This window comes from Mus pahari, chromosome 6, assembly GCF_900095145.1.
Source record: "Mus pahari chromosome 6, PAHARI_EIJ_v1.1, whole genome shotgun sequence".
NCBI lineage: Eukaryota > Metazoa > Chordata > Mammalia > Rodentia > Muridae > Mus > Mus pahari.
Window position 1 is genome coordinate 27,102,815 of NC_034595.1, and position 5,678 is coordinate 27,108,492.

At 35.9% G+C, this 5,678-nt stretch overlaps 1 protein-coding gene across 3 annotated transcripts in view; it reads left to right on the plus strand.

Moving 5' to 3' along the window:
• Kdm4c (lysine demethylase 4C) overlaps positions 1-5,678 on the plus strand; it is a 150,955-nt gene that overhangs the window by 39,620 nt on the left and 105,657 nt on the right. The window lies entirely within an intron of this gene.

A 5,678-nucleotide genomic window follows, 5' to 3' on the forward strand; every position in this document is an offset into this window, starting at 1 on the left:
AATCCTCCTGCCTCTGCCTCCTGAGTGCTGAGATTAAAGGCGTGTGCCACCACGCCCGGCTTGGGAGCCAGCTATTTCATCCTTTGTGTTTCATCTGAAGTGATGACCCTATGTCTGGACTTTCTCATTTATAACATGCAGACAATAGAAAACATATTACTGTGTCAGCACATGCTGTTGTGTTGTAAATGCTGAATAAATGTTAGCTGTGGTAGATTGCAATCATATTTGATCAGTCGACTCTTGTGCCTCTCTGCCTTTTCTGAACTGTAGAACATAAGTCATACATACAAGTTTGTGGCTTTAAAAGTGGAGAACATCATGTTAGGCTGAACCATAAAATCTTTGGCTTGATTTATAGGCTATGACTATGAGTAAAGTATCAGCTAGCAGAACTATAAATAAAGGAGCTAGGGGGAAGAAGAGAGGGCACCTCTCCCTGTTTTAGGTCTTTTATTAACCTGGAAGGGGTTCTTTGTGGTCTTTGAAACTACATGTGGGTAGAAGCTGTCCCTGATAGAAATACCAGCAGTGCTTTTGAGTATGAAAGAGCAGTGTTGACTGCCAGTGGTAGCAGTGACAGAGTTCCCGTTAGTGAAAAAGTGTTTCTAAGTAAATTATTGAGAGTTCTAGGACAATTAACAACACAAAGGAGATACTGAAGCACTAATATGAAGCAAAGGAGCCATTCTATGGGCAGGACTAGTTAACAAGCAAGTGGTCTAAAGGTAGCTTTGAAGGAAGCGTAAGAAGGACACTTCACAGAAAATTTGAGCCATCAGTGGGTGGAGTTATATAGTATGTTTTGGAAAATTTAGCTTTTTCTGCCAAGAACTTGCAATGGCAGTCCAATACCATTCAGTTAAAACTAATTTATTTTGCTGTTTTCCAGCTTATTTGGTTTATACGATTTTAAGTACCTCATTTTTTTTTTTGAGACAGGTTTCTACATTGACAGCTCAGAAAGTCTCTATGTAGACCAGGCTGGCATTGAACTCATACAGATCTGCCTGCCTCTGTCTCCCAGGTGTTGGGATGAAAGATGTGCACCACCAGTACTCTCAGTGAGTTTAGTTTTGTTTTTTTTTTTTTAAATAAACATTAGTTTTTGAGCCTTTTGTACAATGTGTTTTGACTATATGCACTCTTCCTTCCCTATATCTTACCAGATGTACTCCTTCCATTCATACCCCAACTTGGAGTCCCCTACCCTACTCCCTCCAGGTCAATTTGTGCTGCTGAGCTGTTTTTAGATGAGTGGTCATTTACTGAAACACGGAATTATCATAGAAAGTTACTCTTTTCTTTTCCAGAAGCTCAGAATTGCCAATAGCTTCTCAGCCCAACTCCCCTTCCCATGGAGGGGTTCGATTTGCTTTATTTAGGCTTGTACAGGTCTTGAGGCTGTTAGAAGCACTGCAAATTTGTATGTGCAGCTATCCTGCAATGTGCAGACAACACTGGGTCCTTGTCACTCTTACAGTCTCTTGCCACTTCCTCTTTCACACTATGTGTAGAATCATGTCATCTGCATCTAAGGATACTTGGATTTCTTTCTTTCTCATTTGTATTTTCTCTACCTTCTTCACTTGTCCTAGTGTGTTAGCTAAAACTGGAAGTACTGTGCTAGGGTTGTGTGCAAATGGTATTAAATTCCTAATATTGACTGAAAATGAAAACACAACATTCCAAAATCTGTGAAAGAAAAACAAATGAAGACAGTCACCAGATGAAATTTTGTAAAACTATGTCCCTATATTAAGAATAGTCAAAGGTCTCAAATTAATAACTTAACATGCACCAAAAGGCCAGGGAAGAACAAAAATAATGACATCTCCCAAAAGTAGATGAGAAGTGCGAATCAAAATTTAGGAATGAAATATAAACAGTAGCAAAACAAAAATGTAATTTTTGAGTTGGTTCTTTGATAAGATGAAGATTGACAATCTTTTATTCAAATTAACTGAAGGAAAGTACAATCTAGTTAAATAAAATTATAAGTTAAAGAGGAAACATTATAGCAGATACCATGGAAACTCAGGCAGTCCTAAGGAAGAAGAAATGGATAAATTTCTTGGTAAATGACATACCAAAGTTTAATCGAGGTGAAACCAATGATATAATAGATTCATAACTTTCAATAAAGTTTCAATAAAGTGTGAGCCTGGCCTTTAACAGCTGACCCATCTCATATTTGTGAGATTCCTAACAGTGGGAGAGAAGTTGGATGTCTTTGATTCTTTTGCCTGCTCTGGGGAGCCTTTTCCTTCTACTGGATTCCCTTATCCAGCCTTGATATGTGGGTTTGTGCCTAGTCTTATTGTAGCTTGTTATGCAGTCTGCTTGTTATCACTGGGACATCAGCGCTTTTCTGAATGGAAATGGAGGAACAATGGATCTGGGGAAGAGGTTGTGATGGAGTGGCACTGAGAGGAATAGGAGGCAGCAGAGGGAGGGACATTGTGGTAAGGGTGTTTGTATGAGAGAAGAATAAAACAATAAAATCTCAAAAGATAGAATGTTCTATAATGTGAGGTAATGACAAGTATTATGATCCAAAGTAAGCTAATAAGTGGAAAAGGAAAAAATAATGAGTTCAAGCATAGAATTCTACCTAACCATTAAAGAACATTAATATTTCTGAAGCTATTACGGTAAATAGTAAAAGAAGTAACATTTCCAATTTTTTCCCAAAGCCATTATCTTATCAAAACCTCACAAATATCTAATAAAAAATAAGAATAAAATCGTGGGCCATTATCGTTGATGAGCAGAGATGTAAAACTTGTCAATAAAATACTTACAAACTGAATTCATGAACACATCAAAAATATTACTCACTGTGATAAAGTTGCCTTCATTCCAGAGATTCAGGGCTGGTTTAACATATGTAAATTAGTAATTGTAATTTACCACAAATAGATTAAATGATAGAAACTACATGATCATCTTGCTAAATGCAGAAAAGTCCTCAGAATACATTATTTCTATGATAAAAGTTCTGAGGAAACAGGGATGTAGGGACATCTCTCAACATAAAGGCAGTATACAACAAACCCATAACAAACATCATTGTAAATGGGGAAAATCCTTAAAGTATTGACTAAAATTTCCATATATACATATTTTTTGGAATAACTCACTCAGAGATATACTTAGAAGGGATTGTGTTTTCTTGACCTTGAAAATAAGAAAAATTTAAAACAAGTTAAGATACTGGATTAAAATGAAAATATAGTATTTAGTATCTAATCATTGCTACCTTTAAAGGAATTGTACCTGTAATATCTAATGAGTGTGCTTTTCTCATTAGGGAGACACATTTGTTCATGTAAGCACAGATCTTGCCAGAAGTGTTTACAGCAGGACAATGAAAGTGTCTTTTAGAATTCATTTTTACCTTGTACTTTGCTCACTTATCGTAGAATTGCTATCAATATGAAGAATTAGCTTTACTTGGGAGATATTTCATTTTTCTTTGTGGACAATGATGTTAAGGAATTTTTTTACCCTTTAATGATTTCAGAGAATATTGAATATGCTGGATTAATCATAGGAATTTTATTTGAGTCGATTTGTAATTATATGAATTGGGTTTCTTGGAAAGTTCAGAAATAGACCAAGACATTATTCTAATATAAAAAGAAAAGCAGACCCAATTAAATAGGTAATCTGTCCACAGTAGTGCATTATTTAGAAGTTTGGGCTAGTAAGGTCACACAGGTAATGTGGTAGAAGAATATCTAATGAGAGTGATTTATATACTAGAAGTAAATTGAGGATCAGATGTGGGATAGAACAATGTTGACTTTCTCTTTTCTTTTCTCAACAAATGAATGCACTTGCTTTTTCTGTGAACTGATGATTACATTTAAAATTGAGGGAATTTAACCTTGTCAGTTGCTTAGAGTAATATGGGTATATAAATATCTTTTCACATCCAGCTCATTTTGTGCAGCCGTACGGTGTGTGTGTGTGTGTGTGTGTGTGTGTGTGTGTGTGTCTGTGTGTCTGTGTGCACACGCATTTGTGATGTTATGAAGAGGGAATCACCTTGAATGGGATACACCCACAGTTTTTTCTTTTCTGAGTGTATTCCTGGTATAAACCAATAAGGAAAATATGGCAAGAGCTTATCCTAAACTTTGATTATTTTCATTTCCTTATGCTAAAATTTCATTTCTCCCCAATTCAGTTGATAGAATTTAATAGCAGCATTTTAAGGGACAGAACATATGGTTGAACTTTCATTCAGCGAATTGCTTATTTTGAGTACAAATGCTATTAAATACAACCAAATGTGCTACTAGGTATGCTTCGAAAATTGTATCAGTAAAAAGGAATTTGTATTTATAATATACTATGCTAGTAAAACAGGAAGTCTTCATGTTTAAAAGCAGTATATCATCTCACTTAACTCATTCAATGTTTGTTAGATATGTTTATAGTATATGTATTGGTTGGTTTTTGTGTGTCAACTTGATACAAACTAGAGTCATTAGAAAGGAAGGGGCCTTAGTTAAGGAAATGCCTCCATGAGATTCAGCTATAAAGCATTTTCTCAATTAATAGTCAATAGAGGAGGGTCCAGATCAAGCACCATTCCTGCAGTTCTATAATAAAGCAAGCTGAGGCTGGGTAGTGGTGGCACACGCCTTTAATCCCAATACTTGTGAGGCAGAGGCAGGTGGATTTCTGAGATTGAGGCCAGCCTGGTCTACAGAGTGAGTTCCAGGATAGCCAGGGCTACACAGAGAAACCCTGTCTCGAAAACCAGAAAAAAAAAGAAAGAAAGAAAGAAAAAAAAAAAAAGAAAAGAAAAAAGTAGAAGAAAAAGCAAGCAAGCCAAGAGAGAAAGTGGGGATGGGGGATGGGAAGCAAGCCAGTAAGCAGCATGTCCCTGTTGCCTCTGCATAAGCTCCTGTCTCCAGGTTCCTGCAGTGTTTAAGTTCCTATCCAGACTTCTTTGGTGATGAATAGCAATGAGAAAAATGTAAGCTGAATAAACGCTTTTTTCCCCCAACTTGCTTTTTTGGTCATAATGTTTTGTCATAGTAATAAAAAACCCCAACTAAGACAATATCTAAAGTTTTTATTGAAGGACCTTTAAGATTTAGTTTTGTACAGCATATCATGAAATTTTCAGTTCAAAATTCAGCAACTAATTCATTTACTTCATGTTTGAAAGCACTAGGACAGCGGTTCTCAACTTGTGTGTTGTGATGCATTTGGCAAACCTCTATCTGGAGCAATACTTACAATTTGTAACAGTAGCAAAGTTAGAGTTGTGAAGTAGCACTGCACATGGTTTTATCCTCGGGGGCTGGTCACCACAGCAATGAAGAACTATTAGGGTCACAGCATTAGGAAGGCTGAGTCACTACACTTGGAACTTTAAATGAATATTTCCTTTCTTTAGGATAAAAAAATTATAATCAGGATTTTTAAAAGTCATATATCCACAAAATAAATGAGATGGCTGACTGGGTAGAGATGCTTGCCACTAAGTCTGAAAAGCTGTTTGATCCCCAGAAGCTAACTCAGTAGAAGGAGAGAATCAACCCCTTAATGTATCCTGTGATCTTCATACATACACATACATGCATATATATATATATATATATATATATATATATATATATATACATATTTTAATTTACTACTTCTATCTTATGTTA